This window comes from Ambystoma mexicanum, chromosome 11, assembly GCF_040938575.1.
Source record: "Ambystoma mexicanum isolate Mex_15411 chromosome 11, UKY_AmexF1_1, whole genome shotgun sequence".
NCBI classification, from domain to species: Eukaryota; Metazoa; Chordata; class Amphibia; order Caudata; family Ambystomatidae; genus Ambystoma; species Ambystoma mexicanum.
The window spans coordinates 143011310-143036500 of NC_090934.1; positions in this window are offsets into that span (position 1 = coordinate 143011310).

Consider the following 25191-nt stretch of genomic DNA (forward strand, 5'->3'; position numbering starts at 1 on the left):
GCCTAGGACAAGTGCATCGACAAGCATCTACCGACATAGGATATTTTTGAGCCAGTCGAGTTCCTCAAGATGCAGCCAACTGCAACGTTGACTGCTGTTATGCCACAGTCGCTTAAAGACATCCGAGACGTCTCGTCCAGTGCTTCAGAGCCACCCACCAGCACTGAGATGATTCCTGACCCCGAGCCGCTGTGCAGGCCAGCGCCCAGCTATACGTCCAGCTTTGCTCGCCAAACTGTTTGCTGCCTAATACCCTCACCTGTCTCCCGTCTTGAACATTGTCACAGAAGCTGCAAAGCACTCCAAAACGGACTCGACCCTGTCAAGCCCCACAAACACCTATAGCACATGGTACATTTTGGTTTTGTTCCCCTGGCCCTTCCTGGAAGGCCCCGAGAGACATATTAAGACCCATTTCTCCCTTTGTGCGGAAGCCAAGTTACCTTAAACTGTTGTGCGTATTTACTATACCAACCACCCTCCTATCAGTATCCAGAGTGCATCCCTTTTCCTATTTTGAAACTGTCTGTCCTCTGTATTCCTTTACAGGATGTGTTTTATTTCATAGTGTTGCTAGAACTGTCTGTTGTGATAATTATGATGTACATATTTGTATACAACCTTGATTGGACAGTTCCTTTTATCACTGGGTAATAATTGTATTTTCGCTGTGTTGAAACTAACCAACGATCCACAACAGATAAGCCTGCTGTTCCGTCCACGTTACCAAAATTGGACAAAGACGTTTATAATGTGCTTGTGTTTCCAATCTGTTTGCATTTCTCTTCAGGTGTACTAGAGGTGTGGAGCTGATTGATGGTTTAGAAACCGATATTCATCCCTGGACCACTTGTGCCCCGGAAGTTGATTGTCACAGTTACTCCACTCACAGTTCAGGCGACGCTCTTTGCCTTCTTATCGCCTCTGCCTCGGACCTGCATCTTCTCCTATTCACCTTGACCTGTCTGACCGGGATCTCATTCAATTCGGCGTCATTTTATTGCGTATGATGTTTGCATGGGTGATTTCCTTACGGTGTCCTCCACACTGCACCGTTGTCCCTGCGCACCCTTGCGTCTGTCACGCTGAACTCGCATTGCCAAAATGCTTGATTTTCTCACATGTGATCCCTCTACATCGTTGTCCGGTGTACTTGCTCCAGACAAGGAGAACACTGCGTCTAGGGTTGCTGTTGAGGTGGCTGCATTCAGCAATGCCCCCAGCACAACGCCCTCCCTCAGCGCCCCTAAACACCAGAGGCCTAAATGCTGAAAATACTGCCGTGGAGAGAGATTCCACTATCGCTGACATGGTCCGTCCATCCACTCTAGCAACCCCTTGTAGGTTGCTAGCGTGCGCGATTGCTCGAAAAGACGCCTAGCTATCGCGACAGGTTGCTTGGGTAAAGAAAGCAGCCCAATGAGGTTTCCAAAGTAGCTAAGCACCAGTCAACTCGTGCCCGATGTGGCTCCTTATCTGCCTGCTCCTGCCCCTTTACGTTAGGTAGCTATAAAGACGTCCCTTTCTCTAGCCACTCGTTTTCATTTCGCTTCCACCTGGTACAACTCACTAGTCTGGATGTCTCCTTATATCCCTTTTGGAGGCCATGAACATCCGGTCTAAACTAGCTTTGCCTTCTCTTTGATGTTAGTCTGTTTAGTCTTGATCACATCATTACAATGTTAAATCTTCTTTCTGTACTTTTCTCCATTTTTTTGTAAATATTCTATCCTGTTCCTATTCTTTTCTTTATTTGTTTGTTCTTATTCCCTGTTTTGTCCGGTGCCGCTTGTTAGCTCTACCCGAGTCTGTAAACCGGGAAGATAGCTCAGCAAGTTACGCACTCGTCTCAGGCATTTCGCCAATCTGAGTCCTGTCAGTGCCAGCTCAGCCATTGAACCTTCTGAGCTATATACATTGAGTACTAATATATAGGGGTACAGCTATACATATTTAATGCCACATGTGGACTCGGGAGTAATTCAACATGAAGCAAAATAGAAAGATTTGATTGTATTATGTTGTCTTCTGTTTGTTTTTTAATCGCACTAGGTGTGTGCAGCGTCCCATTACCACTTGGGAATATGACTTATACTGTGGCATCACTGGCATATGTTTAATGCCTCCTCCTGCGCGCACCTCTCAGAATAACGGGCCCAGGATAATCGAAGGTGTCAGGCGCCAGGCAGGCACCCCCTCCCAGCAGGTGCAGGCATCAGCATTCATTACACACTCGCTGCCTCCCAGATGTCCCAATACTGCAGTCACGCCCGACCTAGTTACCCATTTGCTCGCTGCCGGTGTGCCGGTCTGCTCACTTGTTGCATGCTGTTGCCAAGCCCCTGAGACTGCGTCGCCTGGCCCCTTGTGGGCACACCTGGAGCAGTCTGCCAGATTCCGCTGTGAGTGTACCACGGAACAACTGCATTTGACAACACTCCTGTGTGGTTCTGCTCTATCTGCCCTGCTGTCTGACAGGTGTAGATGCAGCCAGGCAAGAAATTACCTGCGGTCCCATGGTCTGCGGTTGCAATGAGACCCAAGGGTACTTTAGGTATTGGTAAGATGAGGTGGTGACACGTGGGAGATTATCAAGGAGTTTTCAGGTTCCGAACATTGTGACACCTATGTAGACGTCATGTTTCCTCACGTATTTGATATAGCAGAGATCTAGAACTAAGCAGGGACGGCACCAGGGCCTTTCAATCTTTTCAGTTAAAATGTTCCTCGAGTGTTGGGGCCCAAAACAGCTTGCCCTTTGCTTATTCACTAAGCAAAACACGTCTTTAATTTAATACATTAAATGTGCGCTTTGCACTGAGCATATTACAGGCTGCCCCTGCTGGCTCCCTACGACCGTCACTGCCCTCCGGCTTCTTGCAATATCTAGCAGCTTTCTTATCACCTGCTTGCCATTTTACTCCTGTAATGACTACATCAGAATATTGCTGACAAAGAGCTTAATAGCTTTCCAGTGGACATTTAGTGTTTTAGATCTGTGCTGACTTATTGGCCTGTGAAATCTGCAGCTATTCACCCCCTCCTTGCATTCTTTTTATCTCTCTATTAAACATCTATGCACCTCAAAGGAGCCTCAGACTGGTGTTGCTAGCTGTAGGCAAGTGCAACCTCCAAAAATCATCTCGAAAGGGCCTCCAGGAGCCCAGGCACATCTTCAGTCGGTCCTGGCTTTGAGGCCAAGCAGAGCCTGTTGCAGAGTGTTGCCACTGCTGAACGTAAAGCAGGAGGCGTGCGGGCCTGTCTGAGAACTGGTTACAGACACCAGGGACAGGGCGATGTGGATGTTATGCAAGGGTACTGAGATGTATACCTCGCACGCTACCATTTGCGTGGGCAGCATGCACTCTGAAAGAGAGGAGGGCGCGTTAGAATAGTCTGGAGAGAGGGAGAATGTCAGATAGCGCTACTGTTCTGTTGATGCGTGCAGACCAGAGGAACCCTGAGCTCGGCGTGCATTTCTGTCCAGGAGGGAATCTCGCGTGCCCGTGGTGCTCAGATACAAATGTCTAAGCTGTGCTCCCTACGCTGAGTACAGAGCTGTAGCATTCTGTTGTCTGAGGCCTGTGTGAGGCATATTCAGTTTCTGTGTGTGAGTGGCTTAGTTGGTATGTGATTAATTTGTTTTAGGGTAGAGGATGAAAATGTTAGTGCAGGAAGATTAGTAGATGGGAAAGAACCATGTAAATGTGACAGTACCAGGCAACACACTGTAAAGGGGGTGTTTGTATATGTGTACATTACACACATTTTATACACATTTATAAATTGGCACCAAGGGAGATATAGTGTTTTGCCCAGAATCACAGGCTGTACGGTCATTACTGAAGCCGCAAATACAGTCCATATTTTAGGCCCAAACGTAAGCAGGGTTTGCATTAGTTATCATGATCTGCCAACTGCTGTCTACATAAACCTACTGCCCATGGTTTTTAATATAAATATAAAAGGTCAGAAAAAGCGAGGGCAATAAACTGTGAGACAATCAATTGCAAAATGTATTACAGTACAATAGTCTAGTCACTTATTGCCTATTCAGTAGGAGCATCCTAGCAACCATGGCGACAAGTGCTGATATTTAGTACAGCACACCTGGGCATCCATCACAGTGTACTGCTACAGTGCAATTCGTTTAATCATTCACTCACTAACTTCATGCCCTGTGTCATTTCCTGGTTCATAGCTGCCAAGAATCGCAGTGGCACTTCACAGCTCCAGCCAGTCCCGGTGTTTCCCATTGCAAGCTGGGACTTGTATGCCGATACTTACAATGGGGGAAAACGAAACTGCAAGTCCTTGCATGCAAGTGGAAAAACCAGCACTGACCGTAGGTGTCGCGCATGGAACTGGAACCATGTGAGCTATGCATATTTCAATGCAGCAGGGCACATATTCATGTGATGCTTTAATGCACGTTTTGCGGCTGCAGAGAATCGTGAATGACTAACTCAATGCACTTTCCCGAGGCCTCCTTTCCAAGGCAGATGCTGTAACGACAGAACAGCCTTATTCTGCATGCATCTCCACTTCTGGGGCACCGAGTACACAGGTGATCGAGCACCGAGGAACCCCACAATACATTGGTCTTAACTCCCACTGAAAGATGGAAGGAAGATGCCGAGGCATGTTCTTAGAAGAAAAATGTCATTCGCTTAAAGCCTCAGTTGAATGCTCCCGAATCGTCCAATCTCAACAATGAGACAGCATGATAAACATCATTATATCACACAGAAACACTAGTCTCCTCCCTGCTGCATACGCATCTAAACACCACCTCTGCAAAGCACTCTGTTGCTACTCGAAGCTAGGTCTGCGCTCAATAAATATAATAATAATACAAATACTACTACTAATAATAATAATAATAAATAATAATAATAATAATAACTATTTTCATTGGATGGTAGGCACCAACAATAGGCATAGACATTTAGTAGTGCCTTTTGAACAAAGGGAAGGGGTAGGGGAGACCAATTTTCAGCATGCTTGGAAGCATTCAGATCTCTTAAGTGCAAGGGAAGGAGGAAGGGAAAGGAGCAAGCTGAGTTGTACAAGTGCACAATACAATCAGGACAATGGTCAAGATATGAGAACAGAGTGAAGCAGGCTCATCTGTCTGTATAGGAACAGATGCTTGCGATTGTAAACCAAACCATGTCCTGAAGTGTAAAGTTTATAGTCTTTGTGGAGGTTCACAAGACCTGCTCATTATAACCACAGATGTACAGGTTTGTTCACCGAAGAATTTCCAGAACAGTTAAGTCTGCGGTCTTTGCAAAAGTGCATCAGGCTTGACAGTCCTTAATGCCACAAATGATCACGATTGCTGACCAAAGGATTTACTAAAAATGTCAATTCTGCGGTCCATACAGAAGTTCAGAAGGTTCTACAATGCTTAAAGCTACTGATTCTCCGAAATGTAGAAAAAAACATTTCCTGAAGTGTAAAGTTTACAGTACTTGAGGAAGTTTACACAGCTCTACAGTCCGAACTATAGACGCTCAGGATTGAAGACCAACGGATTTCTTCGAGTATAGAGTCTCCAATCTATGTGGAAGTTCATTAGACTCCGCAGACCTTCTAGCTACAGACGCTCAGGATTGTAGACCAAAGGATTTCCTGAAGTATACATGGCCCGATTCATGGAAATGTGCGCAGAAATCCCGCAAGGGCCATGCGCCGAGAAGGACACTGCACGACCCTGCGTGCAGAATAAAAAATGCAAGTACTGCATATTCATGGAATCCTCTGTGCAAAATAACTGTATTTGCAAGTCGCGCCCAGAATGCCCCAGACACTCAGTAAAAACTTCGGAAAACTGCATGCAAACCCCCATAAACCATTTGTACACCCCGCTTCACTGAATATGCACACCCCCTTAGTTAAAAATCGGAACCCCGGTTGTGTACACACACCCTTATATCGGACATGCAAACACTCTTCTGCGCTGTGATTCCTGCGCGCAATTGTACTTATGCCTGCATCGGGCGGCGTAGAGATCAAGGGATTTGCGTGGACATTACATTACCAAGAATCTTAGTAGGTGGTTCCATGAATACGTGTCGTTTGTTGCAATTGTGGACGTGCGAGAAATTACCTGCTGGCCGTTCCTGGGTACGCCCACCTTTTTGCATGTTCTTCCCCCTTCCCAGCCCTCTGTGCAAGCCACGCCCACACTCTGTGTGGTGTATCGCGCAAGGCGCTTGACGGCTGGTAGAGACATGCTGAGCCTGTGTGAACTACACGCAAGTCCAGGAAAAGTCCCATGCATTGGATTCTATAAATCAACAAATGGGCTTTTGCGTGCAGAATGGCGCTCTTTCCCCTGATGTTACATGCATATAATTCCATGAATCAGCCCCACAGTCTCCAATCTTAGTAGAAGTTCACAAGGCTACGCCGTCCTTCAAGCTACAGATGCTCAGCATTGAAGACCAATGTATTTGCTGAACTGTAAAATATGCAATCTTAGTGGAAGTTCGCAAGGCTAGGAAGTCCTTCTAGCTTCAGATGCTCAGCATTGTAGACCAAAGGATTTCCTGAAGAATAAAGTATACAGTTGTTCAGGAAGTTCATGAGTTTTGACCGTCCTTGTAGCCACTGATATTCAATATTGTAGACCAAAGGATTTTCTGAACTATAAAGTCTCCATTCTATGTGAAAGTTCATTAGACTTGGCAGGACATCTAGCTACAGATACTCAGCATTGTGGACCACAGGATTTCCTGAACTATAAAGTCTGCAATCTTAGTGGAAGTTCACAAGGCTTGGCAGTACTTATAGCCACTGATGCTTAGTATTGTAGACCAAAGGATTTCCTGAACTATAAAATATGCAATCTTAGTGGAAGTTCGCAAGGCTAGGAAATCCTTCTAGCTTCAGATGCTCAGCATTGTAGACCAAAGGATTTCCTGAAGAATAAAGTATACAGTTGTTGAGGAAGTTCATGAGTTTTGGCCGTCCTTGTAGCCACTGATATTCAATATTGTAGACCAAAGGATTTTCTGAACTATAAAGTCTCCATTCTATGTATGTAAACGTTCATTAGACTTGGCAGTACATCTAGCTACAGACACTCAGCATTGTGGACCACAGGATTTCCTGAACTATAAAGTCTGCAATCTTAGAGGAAGTTCACAAGGCTTGGCAGTACTTATAGCCACTGATGCTTAGTATTGTAGACCAAAGGATTTCCTGAACTATAAAGTCTCCAATAATCCTTGTTGAAGTTCATTATACTTGGCAGTCCTAATAGCTACAGATGCTCATGATTGTAGACCAAAGGATTTCCTGAAGTATAAAGTCTCCAATCTTACTGGAAGTTACAAGGCTTGGCAGTAAATCTAGCTACAGACGCTCAGGGTTGTAGACCAAAGGATTTCCTGAAGAATAGAATTTACAGTTTTGAGGACGTTCATGAGGTTTGGCAGCCCTGATGCTCAGGGTTGTAGACCAAAGGGTTTCCTGAATTGTTAAGTGTGCAATCTATGTGGATGTTCCTCAGGATTGCATTTCTTCTATCTACAGGTGCTCACGATTGCAGACCAAATGACTTCCAAAACTGTAAGGTCTGCAGCTTTTGAGGAAGTTCCCCTAGCTCAGAAGTTCTTAAAGTCACAGACATTCAGGATTGTAGACCAAAGGATTTACTGAAACGCAAAGTCTGTAATCTGTGCTGAAGTTCATGAGCCCAAAGATAGCAGGTGTTCACGAGTCTGTCCCAAGGATTTACTGAATGAGAAACTCTTCAGTCCTTTGCAGACGTGGATCTTATTCCCCACAGATGTAACTGCAGTTGGCAGACCATTCCAGACGGTGGACTCCACTGCACCCAGAATAGTCACTAAGTCTGGGTACTAATTGAATCTTACTAAATTAATGTATAGAATAAGAACAACTTTTGTGTTCATGTTTATGTGCTAGAAACTTAACAATTGAAAGTTTCTCCTGAAAATAATGGTTGCTTCAAATGCATGCCAAATCTTTCGTTTCTGTGATAAATAGTCCTGAAAAACCCTACCTTAACAAAATAAATGAATAATAAGACATTTTAAAGAAAAAAAATAGACACTGTCACAAATCAAGAAAGTCCTTCCAATCCGCAGGTAAATATCTTTCAGGTGATGGAGTCCTCTTTCTATGTTTTTTTTGTGGGGAAGACCTAAATTAGAAGAGGTAAGGCGAAACAGTGGGCGATGCTAGGGTTATGCCAGGTTTAAGAAAGTCTAAAAAAGGAAATAATCAGAGAGAGCAAGGGGAATCCAAAGAATTGGTTCCAGGGAGCAAGTAGGAGAAGTGGCAGACATTTAAAAGAATAAAGGAAAGTGCGAGAGGTGGCAGTGACCAGTATCAGGGACGACTTGCACATTGGTGAGGGAGGGCGGGTCAGGATGAGACATGGGATTCCGGCCCTACTCTGCCCAAAAGGAAACAAAAAGCAAGCAAAAGGATTTTTGTGAAATACCTTGCTGGATGGCTGCGGCAATGAGGTAAGTGGGGAGGGGGATTATTTAAAAAGGGGCCCGGAGGTGGGTGGAAGATGGCGGGTGGGGGAAGCAGCCATCTGCTGGCTTGGAATGCGGGCTAACATCGGGAGATTCAGCCTGAGTTTCTAGCCTCCCGATTGGCTGGCTCCCCTGCCAAGGATGCTAATATGTCTTAATAGTAACTGGAATAAATGACTTACCAGGTGCCATACCGGAAGTGGCTGATGATCTTTCTTTATAAAAAGGAGATATGTTAAAATAGAACAACATCAATTAAAGCGATTAAAAAAAAAAAAAACCTTACAAGTCAAACTTAAGCAAAACAATAGTCATTTTAGCTTGAAGAATGTCAGATGGACTCACACACAGCTAGCACATTACATTGAGATGGAGAGAGTTGCCATGCAGTTGGTAGGGGATCCATTGCTAATGATCTATAGGGATCCACTGTTAATGATCTATAGGGGATCATTGTTATTGATCTACCTCGTAAAAAGGAGAAAAGAGAGGCCATCTCGGGGACTATGTTGAGTGAGAAAATTGGGACTAAAAATAAATCCAGTGTATTTTGGTAACACATTTATTTGCAGTGACTTGCAAATTCCTCCCATTTGCTTAAACAAACGGTGCCTTTGAAATTCTCAAAAAACAATCGGCTCCCACCAAGAAAATATGATTCCCTGAAAAAATCTATTTAGATTTTTCAAAAAGGCATGAGTTATGAAAATGAAATCATTGCAAAAAAGCTTTTGTCTAAAACAAACTGATGCAAGCGATTTGCAAATCTAAATGAAGCGGGAAATCCTCACCACCAATCTTCAGTTTAGCCAAGTCGCCTATTTTGGATATTTTAAATTGATTCATGTTCATCTCTCAGGAGGATAGGTCAGCGGCAAGGTGCTCGTCTTGGACATGGAGCAACACAGGTTCGATCCCCGAGTCCGCGCTTAGAAACCTCTGGGTATTAAGCACGTTATATTTAACCTATAATATCATATCATAGTTCACGACAAAATATAATTTCAGCCATTACTGATGATATTGCTGCATGCGATGGGGGTTGGAAAAAAACGGGAGAAGAAACTGTGACAATAAATGTATTTATCTATATGTGCACATATTTAATTGTTCCCAGATATTCTCAAGTGTTTTAAGTTATAATTGAATGATGAAGAGCCAAACATGCATACAGAGCTGTACTTCTTACTATTGAATATAAGGGTACTGATATTTGTATACTATGATATATACTCATTTTATAAGGTTGGCTTGAGATGTTCTTTTGTTTTTTTCTTTCCCTTTTGGTTAGGTAAATTCTTTAATGTATAGATGCTTGTTGGTGGGGGGAGTGGTTATCTATTCCTGTTGTTCCAAATATTGATGGGTTATATATGTACCTGTGCAAACTGTTATTCTTACATTGTTCTTGTTTATTGTAAATTCTTAATAAATTGGTTAAAAAAAAAGAAGAACAATATAAGGGTACACAGCCAATCTATACAGGTCTTACAGTATGGACATTGTTCATGTGTATATGAACGTCCAGGGATCGATGGGTTAATAAGAAGTATTGATAACTGGAAATAAAATATCAACAGGATACTTTCTCAATGTTCAGGCAAGTTGAAATATTTTGATGTGAACCAAGTTTAAGGTACACTCTAAAAAACAAATATCCCTAACTCTCGAATACATTCTGGAAATGCTGACATCACTGAGTAATGGAGAGGATTATTTTTCTATGTTTAGTCACAGGATGTGGACCTATGAGATGAGTTCTTCACCCGATTTCCCCACTGGATCATATTGTGTGATCCAATATCTGTCATTTATTTGAACAGTAAACATTGTGAGCACTAAAAACAGACTGAACACCTAGCATTAAGCATGATATAAAGTAATGGTCTATTACAGCAATCTGCAACCTCCAAATGTGTTGCACAATATATCCCATTTGTATTAGGCACCACAATCAGTGGTGAAGGCTCATGGGAGTTGTAGTTTAAAACATTTGAAGACAACCAGGATGAACACAAACGTTTGGGGGAAGGTATATTATTTAGTCCAAAATCTACACCCCCTGTATGTAAATATGTATGGGATTTATAAGGCACATGTCTAGCTGGGAAGCAATGGGGCACCGTAGACAGGGGACACACCAATGGATTACACGTAAGGGTGCAGGATAGCAGAGGAAGTGGGACAGATAGAGCAAGCTTGCAGGAAATTGAAGAGGGGGAATTAGGTTGGAGTGGGTGACCAGTGACTTTGGAGATGTTCTTTAAATAGTAGGGTCTCCAGGACCTTCCGGATGTGAGGTGTAGAGGAACCCAATCTTATCTGCGTTGGTAACTTGTTCAATGGTGCCTCGCGGAAAAAGGCCTGTTTTCTTCTCTCTTGTAGTTCTTTTGTTTCCGATCTGGTGGTGTTGCAGCTTCTCGTGGTGTGTTGGCTTCCAGAGATGGCGAGTTTCTCGGGTCAGGTAAGCACATACCAAACCTCATTCAGAAATAGTCAACATTGACATATTCTATTTGAATGATATTAACCCAAAGACTGAATCGTTTATGATAACCTCAATACAAATATAAAAACTATGCAGGACATAATATTATTCCTTTGTTAAGTTATCTTGAATATATTCTTGTAGGCCCAATGTATTCAAAATCCTACACTCACCTGTCCACACCCTGAGTTTTTTAGGTACGTTTTCCTTTTTCATTCATTGACTGCATGATGTAGTATTTTTCAGTGTCTGCTTCAAAATCTTTCGCTTTATTCTCTACACGATTGAAGCACCCCCATTTTATTTGTTATAACACAACTTTAAAAAAAACTCTTAAGGTCGGATATGCGTGCGAGCTTTAACCATATCATAGTCTTTGAAAAACAAAACGTTCTAGCACTGTTTGTGTTTTATTTATGCTTATATAGTGCCTAACACCTAAGCGCTTTACAAAATGTTTACATGATACAATGAAAAGAAGCAATTACAACAATAATGTCCATTATGCAGAAGAGGGTAAATGAGATTTCAACTGAGCATGAAATGAGGTAAAGGTAGTGATAGACCAATAGAAAGAAGAAGAGCATCCACAGTTTATGGGCCACGAGTGAGAAGGATCAGAAGCATGACTGGGCACAAGGGGGACGAGGACTGGGCAAGAGAAAATGGAGCTTCAGAGTGTAAGGATCCGATTGGATGATCCCAGAGGACCACAGATGATAGATATGAACAGGCCAGACCATATAGAGATTTGAAAAGGAGACAGAGAACATGAAATCTGAGGTAGGAGACACAAATGACCATTACAAAGCGTGAAGGGCACCAGGAATAGGTTCACATGAGGTAAGGGAACACAAAAGGTGGATAGAAGAGCTAGAAATAGATTGAAATGGAACAAGATGACATGTAGGTAGTCCAATAAGAAGAGACGAACCATAATCCAAATGAGAAAAGATAAAACTGGAGACAAGAAGCTCATTTGCATTAAAAGGAAGGAAAGAGCGGAAGTGAAAAGAAAAGGCTAAAAAGGGACTGAAGATAATGCCAAGATTGCGAGCTGACGTTGAAAGGGGGAACTGAGATGGAGGAAAGAAAAGAGTGGAGGAATAGAGATGGGGGATACGAGAAGAGGGGAAGAACAAGATCTCAGTCTCTACCACATTTAAGTGGAGAACGTTGTCTGTCTTCCATCCAAGATTCAATGGCTGTAAGGCAGGCAGAGAGACGGAGATGCAGAGACTTCCGAAAAGGTAAAGAAATGGAAAGAAAGAGTGTGAGTCGTCTGCTGGAAATGGTAAGAGAAATTGAAAGAAGAGATCATTGCAGAAAGAAGAATGGTGTGAAATGAAGAGGGCCAAGTCAGAGCCCTTGGGAACTGTGGACAGGAAGATGACGAAGGGCCGGGCCCATTTAACAGAACAGGAGCGTCCAGAAAAGTTAAGAAAGTAACCAATTGTGAACAGAACCAATGGTGCCTGTGGCACACAGGATAGTGCAATCCACCGTGTGAAATGCCACCGATAGGCCAAGCAAAATAAGCAAAGATGATAGTTTATAGTAGCGAGGCGATAGAAGCAAATCTGTGACAGAGAACAAAGTGGTTACTGTCGAATGGCATTGTTTTGGGGCTAATCTATTTCTGCCTAAAGAAGTACCACAGATTTCACACCCAGGGAATGAAAATTCTGCACCCTTTTTAAGGTGTGAGTAGTAGAAGGAACAACATTATTAGTCTTTCCACTGGGTTTGAGGCTGTCAGCAGGAAGGAGTCCAAAAGGAGTATCCGGTGAGTAGCACCCACAAGTCCCAGGAACCCTTAAGAACATCTCAAGGCCTTCAGACAAACACAGTATGACTTCATGTAATATCACCACCAAAACAATTACCGCCTCCATCTGGTCAAACAATAACTACTCTACATTCCTCTGAACCCTCACTATAACCCACCCGTATGTTTATATTGTGACCTAAGTCTGTGCCACTATTCCTACTCATCCCTCTTCCCGCTCTCCTTGGCCCTGTTTTCTTTTCAAATGACAGACAACCGTGTGGCAGCTACACTGTTCTGGATCACAGTCCGCTACATCATGGACACAGCTCAGCTATTCAAGACCACTAGGGTGGGGATATGTGCTGTATACAAGTCAATTAAAATAACATAAACAACATCAAAGTAAAAGGCTGTAACTGGGATTCTGGGAGCAGTCGGAAGCATTATACATTTTTAGTTTCAGAGCACAGGCCTTTTCAACAAGTTAGATATAGATATTTAGATATATATATAGATATTTAGATTTAGATATATAGCCAGACAGTTTCGTGAGAATAGTTCAGGGGCAACGTGCTTGCAAGAAGAGGTGGGGCAACACAGGTTCGATCCCTGGGTCCGCATCATAAACAGCCAGTTATAATAGATAGAAAACAAAAAAAAACACTATAAACGTGTCTGTTTGCTGGGTCCATGTTGTTATACCGCACTGTAACATACAACAAACCAATATTGCCAATTTACAAATAAATATCGGCTACAGCGCCATTTTCTGAACACCCCACTCACCCCTGGATGACTCCGTTTATGGCCCTGCTAACTCTCCCACGTCCAGCGAGTGCTCACACTTCACCCATGCATTCTTGGAGTCGTCTACAGTTATTTTTTCATCGCCTGCTTCACACGTTCCCCTCATGTCTGATTATCATAACTTGCCCACCACGTTGACACGGACATCCTAACTGGCTCTGCCCACAGTGTGGCTCCCCCGCGCTGCAATCCCCGCCACGCGCTGATTGGCACGCGTTCCATGCAGCCATTCCAGGCAGGGCTAACTTATTTTATTGCGCCGGCGGGCGGGAGGGCACCGGGAGCTGGCAGTCGTACTGTTTATGTGCGTCAGGGGAGACCGGGCCGCCTCCGACACGCTCCCCGGCGATGTAGTTATCACCACATTTCAAAATCCAAACATAAATTCATCATAATGGCGGGATGCTCTCTCTCTCTGCTGGGACTGTGTATTTGCTCTAATTATTATCGATGTTTATTACTGTTTTATTTGATAACGTCACTATTTATTTGTTTCTGTCCTTTACTCATATTTCTTCCATCCCTTATGGCGCTGGGATTCAAATATGCGACGCCTTAATCAGCGCGCGGAGAGATTAAAAGAAAAGAGGAAGCTGCGGGACATGTCACATGATCTTGCGGCGTGGAATAATGATGCTAGTGGCTGAGGCGGCATTCTCTGCGCCCACCGGGAGGATAGCTGGCAAGATGATGCGGTGCACCACAGGTTCGATCCCCGAGTCCGTGCTTAGAAACCTCTGGGTATCAAGCACGTTATAAATAACCAATTACAATTACAACCAAGCCTTGGGTCTATATCGCAGGAGCATGGTATCAACCTGAAGAACAAAACTCAGAAAAGAAAGAGTACTGTCATCTATTAAATAATAATTACTCTAAATAATAATTACTGAAAGGCACACATTCACAGGCAATTAGTAGGTTGCATTGAATACATTAAACAATTGTTAGGGGCTATGAAATGATATTTATAAGGTGATTAAAACTGAGTGGTTTCTGAGCTCTAGCCAGGGATCGAACCTGTGGTGCTCCGTGTCGTTTTGATTCCAAGGTTGCTCCTGAGCTATCCCCCATCCCCACCTCCACCCCAGGCAGTCTGGTGTGTGGTGTGCAGATTTAAAAGGTATTTGAAAATAACCACTCATAACCGGGTACACGAATGTAATGAGCAAGCACAACCCCTCAAAGAAGGGATTCAGGGATTCTCCATGGAAGACAATTTGACAAAATCGGTCCAAATAGTGTATTTTAAATAGCGATGGGCAATGCTTAAAGTGCTCGACTCGAATGCTGGTTCAAACCTTTGTAGAAAAGATTTGAAGGAGGCTGAGCCATTCGAGCCTCCGCAGAGATGGCTTGCGAGCCAAATCGATCCAAATCATTAAATGCCCGAAATGGCTCAAATTAGTTCTACTCAATTCAAGCCATGTGTTAATATGGCGTGAATTGGGGCAAAACTCCTTTTAAATCCTTGAGGTGTTTAAGAAAAAATGGGGCTGATTCTCCCCCAAAAATATTGGCAAACGCATCTCATCAGTTGTGCCCCAAAAAAATGTGCTCCCTGTTCACACAGGGTGCATTATGCAGCTGCCCCTTTTTCACCTCCTTGTGCATTTGCGTCAATAAGGGGGTATTTCTGCATATTTCAAAGAAAGTAGTCTCTTTACCCTGTGCCCATTTGCAATGGGTGCCAGAGAATGCACAATTCATGACAGTGTTATTTCCGAGCCTTTAATGCATATATGTTTTAATGGAACGGCAGCAGTGTGATCCACTGCGGTCCCACTTGCATTTCTACCCCTCAAAGAGAAATAGAAATGTGATTTTTTTTTTTTTTCTTAATAATATGTTTTTAATGAAGGCATCAGTGGGATACAGTGCGTCAGCAACTTAACATTCAGTAACAAATCAGAAAGCGAAAACAGGCCCGCCTCGTCGGAAGTCAGGCACATCCCCAGAAACCAACACGTCTCTCCACCTGACGAGCCGTTCGCCTAAACAACTAAATGCAGCATCAGCTAATGACGTCAACATTGCTTCCTGTGCTTTTACGACACACTGTCCCCATATACTAGCAAGCAAAGCCACACCCACTCCCTCCTCCCCACACTGGAACGGTGAAAGATGAAGAACCAGGCACCACTTTTGCGAAATAGCATCAGGCTCACGGGACAATAGGACAAGAGGACCGAGGCCTCTCACTATGCTACTGCCGGCTGTTATATAGGACGATCTTCTGCTCTCCAGGCATCAAGCCCCCGGGCCCAGAACCACTCATGCACCTTTTCCAATGGAGTGTCACACAGATCCATGCCGCCAGGAGCAGTTACCTTTGCATTTGGGGGAGCACCTGACAATCATCCCCAATCTTCTCCTCCACAAACCAAACTAATTGTGGATACAGTTCCCTACCATTGCCATTGATGTCCCTGACCCACCTCAAAATATTCTTCCAATAAAGTCTCCTGTGGACAAGCCCACCACATGTGCCACCATATGTGACAATACGTGCAACAGTGACCACAATATCTCCAGCACATGGGGACTCAGGTTAGGGCACATCTTTGAGAACCGCGCAGGATTCAGCTGCCACCTGAGCAATACCCTAGCGTTGTGCATTTTGTACTGAGTTGCTATTAAGGACGACCACATGTCCCTATGTATAACTTTCCAAATGTCCATGTCCTCAGGGAGCTGAAGTTCAGCAGACCACTGTTCCTGTGTTCTAGCTGTGCCCAAGTGCACCTGCTTCAGCAGCGCCAGGTATTCCTGCAAAAAAAAGCCCTTTAGACCCCGTGTGTGTGTTAAGGATGTGCTCAAACCGGCTCAAGGGACGCTGCAGGTCTTCACCCCAACTTATATCCATCATAACCCCCTTTAACTGTTAAAATAAGAAGGGAGCGATGCAGGTGAACACAAAGCTATTTCTAGGCCTGTCTTGGTCAAACATCTGCCCTCCCCCCACAATTGACCAGCCATGACCAAGCCCAACTCATAACAGGTCTGACACTAGGCAGGGTCCACTATCTTGTGCCTGATGGGGGGCGACCAGATGCCGCTAAGAGGGGAGGGCCACCAAGAGACCCAGGCCATCTCTCTGGATATTCTCCATAGATGCCACACCACTGTGAGTAGCAGGTGATCGTGATACCTCCCGGGGAGGGGTCACTGAGGGATAGACAGTCACTCCCCCAATGTCACTGGAGAGAATAAAATGTTCTCCAGGACAACCAATTGCCTGTCCTTATTTTCTCACACATGGTCAACCAGGACCCTAAGCTGGAAAGCATGGTAATATTGATAAAGGTCTGAGATACCCACGCTGCCCTCCACCTTGGACAGAATAAGATTGGAGCATGCTATCCGTGGCCTCTGGCCTTCCCATAGAAAACTAACTAGGGTCCTTTTAACTTCTGCATGAAAGGAGGACGGAATTATAACAGGAAGAGCCTACAACAAAAAGAGGAGGCACAGGAGGACATTCATTTTCATTGCAGTTAACCGGGCCGCCCAAAACAGCGCTATCCCCGACCACCTAAAGAGATCTTTTTTATTTGCATCCCAAAGGAGTGGGAAGTTGGTCTAAAACAGTGTGTCCAAGTCCACAGTGATATACACCCCCAGTTATTTGATCGCCCCTTCCTGGATCTGTATGCCTAGTCCCTATATGGTGTGAAGCACGTGGGGGGATACACTCTTCAGTGGTAATGCTACCGTTTTTGCGATATTTTCTTTGAAACCTGATAGTCGTCCATTATCAGCTACAGTCTTCACAAAAGTGGCCAACACGGTGCTTGGTGAGCTCAGGTATGCCAAGATATCATCAGAGTACAACGCCACCTTGTACTCTATAGCCCCCCCTTATCAAGCCACGAATTGACAAATTCAAACGTATGGCTACCGCTAGCCGCTCCAGGGACAGTGCAAAGATAAGCAGTGACGGGGAGCACCCCTCTCGTGTCCCGCCACTTAACTGAAAGTCATGGGAGGCGACCACCTTCACCACCACCTTTGCCTTTGCATGGCGATAAAGACCCATTGCCCCTGGAATCCACCTAGGTCCTATCCCCATCTTCGCCAGGGTCCCTCGCATGAACCTTCACTCAACCCTATTAAATGCCTTTTCGGTGTTGACTGACAGCAGGACTGCATCCTACCGCAAAAACAACTGCACCTGCAATCAAATCCAATCCAAGGTCTTGGGAATGTTGTCCATCCCCTGTCGATATCTAACACACCCAAGCTGGTAATTTTGGATCAGTATGGGGAGGTCTAGGTTCCACCTGCTCGGCAGGACACTAGCAGAGATCTTTGGGTTTCTATGATCCACTTTCCCATGGGTCCTTACCCTCCTTGGGGTTGACTGTTATGCATGCCTGTGTGAAGGAAGTTGGAGTGACCCCATTGTAGAAGATGTCATTAAAGAGTTTGGTGAGGAACGGTATTAGTAGGGGGCCATGTCTCTTATAAAATGCCAAAATATAGCCGCCTTGCCAGGGGCGCTAACCCAGCCCTCAATCTAGAGATAGCATTACATATTCCCTCCCATGAGATGCATCCATGACCTCCCGCTCCTCCAAACATAACTTCCCCAGTGGGCGAGAATCCTGGTAAGCATGGATCTCTCCTTCCTCCACGTGACCCTCTGTAGTATATAGCTGGGAGTAGAAATCCCTGAATCTAGCTTCTATTTCAATAGGGTCAGTCATGACTTCTCCCTTTCCACTGCTAATTTTAAAGACTGCTCTTTCCATCCTCTGGCTCCTCAAACGGGATGCCAGCAATGAGTGGGCCTTGTCCCTCTTCTCAAAGAATGTTTGTTTTACAAAGAGAAAATGCACTATCACCTTAGCCTGCCATATATCTCCAAGTTCTCATCTCTGCTCCTGTATTTCCTGCGACAGGTCATCTGAATGTCCCCCATGACACTCAACTCCTCCTCCGTTACCTTTATCTGCTTTTCCAGCTCAGACTCGTGCAGTGGCCTTTCCCTCTTTTTTGCTACCCCCTTGGAAATAATAAGGTAGCAGGAGGTGGTCTTCTCCGCGTCATGCACTATGTGAAGTGGAGAGTCCCCTCTGCATCGTAGCGCAGAAAGAAATCTTCCACCTAAACCTGGAAGCAATCTCTAAAACTCCCTCTCGGAAGAGAGTATCATCGCAGACCGAACATCTATCTATTGGGGCCCCCGGTCCCATGTCCAATGTCAGCACACACATATCATGGTCAGACCATCCCAATATCTGAATTTCTACCCCTGTCAGAAGATGCTCCTGTGTAGCTGCGAGCAGCACATAATCTATTCTAGTGGACATTGTGTGGGACGGCGAATAGAAAGTGTAGCCACTAGCGTGGGGGTGTGCTGCCCTCCATGTGTCCACAAGAATATGCTCCTGTAATAGTGCAGACATAGCTGCCCTTCCTTGCGGCGAGGAGGCATTACCCACCTCTCACATCCGGCCAGACCATAGTGGGATCCCTAAAAAGATTCAGGTCACCCCCACAGATCCATGTCTCAGTCCATCTAGAGTCTAGCAGGGCCGATGCTACCAAGCAGAATGCTAACTGGCACTGGTTGGGAGCATAGAGCGATCACAATGTGACAGTCCTTTGCCCCAGCAATCCATTCACCACCAACCGTCTCCCCTCCACACGCTGCTTGACCTGGCACACCTCGAGTCCAAGGTCACTCCCGTCCAGGATACCCACCCTACCTTCGTAAGTGGCCCCGATGACCACCATGACCTCCACATCCCTTTTCCTCTCAAAGTGTGCTCCTCTGCCACCCTGAATTTAGTCTCTTGCAAGAAAAGCACACCTAACTTAGATTGTTTAAACTCCTGCACAACCATAGAGCGTTTCTGAGGTGAGTTCAGGCCCTTGACGTTTAGCAAGCCCACCCTAATCACTTACCTATTACCTTGCAATGCCATAATTTATACAGTGTGATAAGTTTCGCCATAGTAAGGCCCTGCTCCCTGTCAACAGATCACAAAGTCCGGTAAATCTCTGTCCCATATCTCTCCTCCCTGTCTTCCACTCTTGTGTACAGCTTGAACGTCCCACTCCCCCACCGTATACCCAGTACCCTCTGTGGCTTGCATGCCCCCACCCCCATACCTTCAAGAGCGGAAAAATCTTTGTGTTCGAATCCGGAGATGCCCCAAGAAGGAAAATAAAGGGCCACCAGAGAAAGGAACCCACCATCGCCAAACACTTGTGACCCACAAATCAACCACTAGCATAAACAACCTATAACTACCCACCTTTAAATTTCACTAACAACTGCTGACAATCAATCTCAAATACAGTGGGACTCACAGAACCCCAGCAGGGGGGTACACCAAGGAATCTCAGGCCCCATTGTAGCCAATAACCCTCAACCCCCCAAAAAAGGGAACAACCAGTTTGACCATGGCCTATGTCATGGGGTATTAAACCTCTGAACCGTTCTTGTGCCTGCCGCGCTTCCTCTCCTCATGCGAGCTGGCGAGTTCTCTTTGTGCGGGCCCTCGTCATCACAGCGTCGCTTGCTTCCATGCCACGGCCATCCGACATCACTTGATTGAGGACCCCCTCCGCCTCTTCCAGTGAGGTGACCCTGTATTCCTCCATGCGATATTCGAAGAAAAGGGCAAAGGGGAAGCCCCACCTGTTGCGTATGTTCTTCTCTTACAACCATTGAGTCAGCAGGGGACATTCCCATGGCATATTCAGAGTCATTGACAAAAGATCTTGAAAAATCTGCACCTGGGAACCTTCAAACAGGATCCAGACTTTCTCTCTGGCTTTCTGCAGGATGGCTGCCATGTGCCTAAAGTAATGGCACTTCCCCAGAGCCGCCTTCCTCCCCCTGGGGGGTCACGCACCGATGAATCCTATGAAAGGTATTTTCAGGAGAGTGCACTTCCTCAGAGAGTCCGTTCACTAGCAACTCCAAAGAGATAATACATTCAACCTTTGCCTCCTTGAAGCCCATAATGCTGATATTCGAGCGCCTCTCTCTATTCTACAGGTTGACAACTTTGAGCTTAAGGTCCCTCGCTTTCTGCTGAAAGTCCTGCATCCGCCCATCCATTTTCATTTCAGTTAGATCTGCTGACAGCTTATTCTCGAGGGATGCCAACTTCTCCGCCTTATCTTCCCTGCCCTTGAGCTCAGAGATGGCAACAGAAAGACTGCCCTTTCTGTACATGGACTTAATTTCCTCCAAGTTTAGCCGGATGTCAGCCTTGGTGGACCCTGTTTGGCCGGCATATGAGGTGGAGGGGGACTCATCCATCATTGTCACCTTCGTGGCCCCTGAGCATCTCCCAAAGCTGTGCAGCAGCTCTGCCGTGGCAGGCTCCAACATGTAGCATCTACTAGTGCGCCTGGCCAGACCGCTTGCCAGGTGCACACTCTGGAGGGCTCCTGCACTATGTGTCATACAAAGACTATACAGCACTAGGTGCCCCCCAGATGCTGCACTTCCTCAAATGTCCTCCAATGTCTCTGCACAGGGCCGAAGACCGAACAAGAAGTGGTATCTCCTGGGCCCGGTTAATTGTAATCTACCTCGCTTTCAATCTGTTTTCCGAGCTCTTCTCTCTACGGAAACTGCTCTTTTATCTGTTTGTGCCTCTCTCCTTTCTGCCCACTATGCAAAACCCTCTTCTATTCTTATATTCTTGGACTTATCTGCTGCTTTTGACACAGTGGATCACTCATTACGCCTCCTTTCTCTTTCTTCCTTTGGTTTTTGTGGCTCTGTAATTTCATGGTTTCAATCCTATCTTGCTAATTATACCACTCAGTATCCTGGGCTGGTTTTAATTCAGATGAATTCCCTCTTCTACACGGTGTCCCACAAGGGTATGTCCTAGGTCCATTTCTCTTCTCTTTGTATTCTTCTCCTTTAGCTAAGATTATCTCCTCTTTTGGATTGTCTCATCACTTTTCTGCAGCTGCCACCCAATGTTTTCTATCCTTCTCTTCTTTCCCGTCTACTATTCACTCAAATATTGCAGACTTTCTTTCCGCCACCAGAACTCTGATGCCGGGCTACCTTCTCATTCTTAATCCATCTAAAACTGAAGTTCTCTTTTTTCCGCGCCAATAGTATCCCCCCTCCTGTGTCCCCTCCATTTGTTATTTTTCCCCTTTGTATCTGCCCTTTTCCCTGACTGCCCGCAACTTTGGTTTTCATCTTGATAAGAATCTTTCCTTTGCTCATAATATCCCAATTACAATTTGTTCCTGCCGCTTTCAGGTATTTAACATCCAGAAAGTTAGACCTCTCCTTAACTTCAGTGCTATGAAGCTTCAAATTTCTTCTTTAATTTTCTCACCATTATTTTAATGTTCTGTTCTTCTTTTTGGTATTCCCACCTCCCATCTACCTCCCGTTAAATCTATTTTCAATTCCTCTATCTGTCTATTGTATTCCCTACGTATGTGTTACTACATTTGATCTTCCTTGACCACTTTCTATTGGCTACCTTTTCACTTTCAGCTTAAATTCAATTTTCTCTGTATCGTATTTAAATATCTTTATGGACGTGCTCCTATTTATCTTGCCTCTCTTGTTTCTTTCTATGTCCCCTCTTGCACTCTTCATTCCCAAACCCACTTTCTTTTAACTGTTCCTCTTCCCCCTGTGCTTCCTCTCGTTGTTCTCTACTGGCTCCTCTTTACTGGAATGCTCTTCCTCTCTCCATCCAGTCTATTCAATCTTTCCCCACCTTCCGATCTGCCTTAAAGACATTCTTACTTCTGCCTTAATTGTATTGTAAGCTTCACTGTATACTATATTGTTTTATTGTAACCACTTGCTCATTTTTTATTGTACTGTCAAATTGGTTTTGTACAGCGCCTCGGTGTAAGGCTCTATGTAAATAACAAATCAATACAAATACAAATGTAATCAGGGCCCGATTGGCCCGAAGTCCGGGGCTATCAGATGGGACGAACATTGGCCTCTATCCTGGCCTCAGCTCCAAAGGGCCACCATACCCAATGCGGGCCGCTTCAATAACGCACTGCTGTTTGTGGCACCACTCTTGTACTGCTCCACAATGTGCCAGGTATGGTCTGCACAAGCCCTGTTCTGCAATGGGCCGCTCAGTTTCCTTCCTCAGATAACGGGTGGGTACTGGGCAATACAACTTGAACACACTCACCGCACAGGCTGGGTTCCTGTTGCTCTCCTCACCCCCCGGTCTCTGCTCTCCTGTAAGCAGTCCCTGCCACCCACACTCACCGCACAGGCTGGGTTCCTGTTGCTCTCCTCACCCCCCGGTCTCTGCTCTCCTGTAAGCAGTCCCTGCCACCCTCCTCTGGTGGAATAGAGTGATGCCACAACACACCTGCTGCTCTCAGCACGGATCGGGGCCTTTCCGGAGTCCCTTGGCAGGCGTACCACCTTGGAGTTTCTCGCTGCCAGTGCAGGACCAAAAACTATAGTCCCCGACCGCCCACTGCCACACTATTAATGGGGGAGGGGGCAGCACCTGGATGTCATCAGTGCAGCCTCGCCCACCGCTGCCAGGGCATTTGATGAGGCCCCCGTTACTGCAAGGGTGCCATCCTGATGGCAGGCCCAACTTCTCCCCTCAGGCAGGTCACACTCCTCGACACTGAATGTCTTGGTCATATGACAAAAGTCAGAACTCAGGGAAGAGTCTCCCCGGTTGCCCACACTTCTGCAGCGTCACTCTCACAGCAGAATTAACCATTTTGGGGCATGTAGGTGGTCGGTTTGCATCCTGGGGCAAACTGGTTCAGTATCCTAGAATTCAGCATTACCAAAGAGCTGTAACCGAGCTGTGTTGAAGCATCAGATACTCACATCTATACAAGTGGCTTGAATTTCGATTTGAATATGTTGACCCAAGTCAAAACTCCACTGTTTTGATAGGCCTGAATCTTTTTAGAGTTAGTTCAGCCAACCATAATCCTAAAGCATATTTTCCCAATACAGGGATTAAAACGCAGTTAAACACAATGAGAAACTGACATAAAACACTTGTTAACAGTGAGGAATAGCAAACTAGAAGCTTTACAACAAAATCCTTCCTTCAAAGAGAAGTGGGGGATGAGTGGAAATGGAAGCAAGGGGGTGGGATGACAGGGAGAGAGGTTGAAAAGAGCAGAAAAACAGGGTACCCATACAAAAATGTCCCATGGTGTAGAGGCCCACAGTGGAATCTTAAGCCTCCACATAGGCCAATCCACCACAGTGTTGGCGCTTTTTGAAACATCAGTGTATTTACCAAACGCCCAGTTACTCATCTCCTCTCTCAACAATGGAAATCTAAGGAGTGCAAGGCATGTTATGCAAATACAAATAAACCCTCCTTGCTTACTCCCATCGAAATCAAGTTGCCAGAAGTTCTGATGGTTTCCTGTATTTTCCTCGTGGCTATTTGCACAGCAGCTATTTTAACTGTGGTGTTTTGACCGGAGCTGTTTTTAGCATTTTTTAAAAGGGGGCATCCACCCGAACCCCATCGAACCCACCACAACACCTCACCCTGACACCCACCTCCCCCAAACCCCTACCACAAACACACAGCACATATATGTATAAATACAAAAAAATTTAAAAACACCAAAAACTGCTGTGGTGCAAGCACCATAGTTAAAATCGCAGTGATAAAAATAGGGTTGAAGAATACAGGGTAACTGAATCTAATATATACAATGCAACAGTCAAATATTGCACATTTCTGCTGTTCAAGTAAATTCGTTACGATATATCTAATTGGAAATTCGGGTATACATACCATACAAATCACCTTTCACCTCTGACTCCCATAGACATCAATGGAATAATGTAAGTAATATGCCCTTGTTTAGCTAACCTGTGACATTCTGGTGGTCTTGTTACACCTAGCTCTATAAGAAAAGAGATGAGGTTTTGGTGGTAGTAGTGTGGAGGGAGAGGCAGATGCAAAAACTGCAGTGTTGACAGGGCAGTATCCTTCTAGGTGGCTTGTGGCAGTACAACTTGTGTATGCCTTTTATCCAGAGGTGAGAACCCAAGTCCTAACTTGTATACAGGGTTAGCTGCTGCCATGTGGTGTGGGGGAGAAAGCCAAGAAATGAGCTCCAGTGTTTCTACACCCAGCTTAATATGGTGTTATCAGGCATGAAGATTTTGTGGTGGTGGTGGAGGTATGTGGATGTCAGACAAGAGCAGGGGACAGTGACTAGACTATGTATGAGATCATGTGTTTCTTAATTTAAGTCATGTGTGAAGGCACATATCATATGTTGGCAAAGTTGACCAAAAGGGTGTGTCTCCATTGGTCTTGGCTCGCAAAGTTGGTGCTCTTGTTGAACTTCGCTCTGGTAAGCCTTTTTGCTCAAAATCTTTGATAGTTGTTTGAATGGTAACTAAAGTTTATTCACAGAATTTCAAGGGTTCTGTTAAGTTATACTTCCCACCACCTGTAATTCTGTCTTTTTTTCTGATCACATAACTGATGTCATATCATTTGTTATCAATGTTTGTTCTTGAGCTATGCAACATCAGGGATATCAAGTATTTCATCCTTATTTTGTATCCACTAGGTAGGAAGGGATTAGTTATGGTGCACTGTGATGAGGAAGAACAAGGT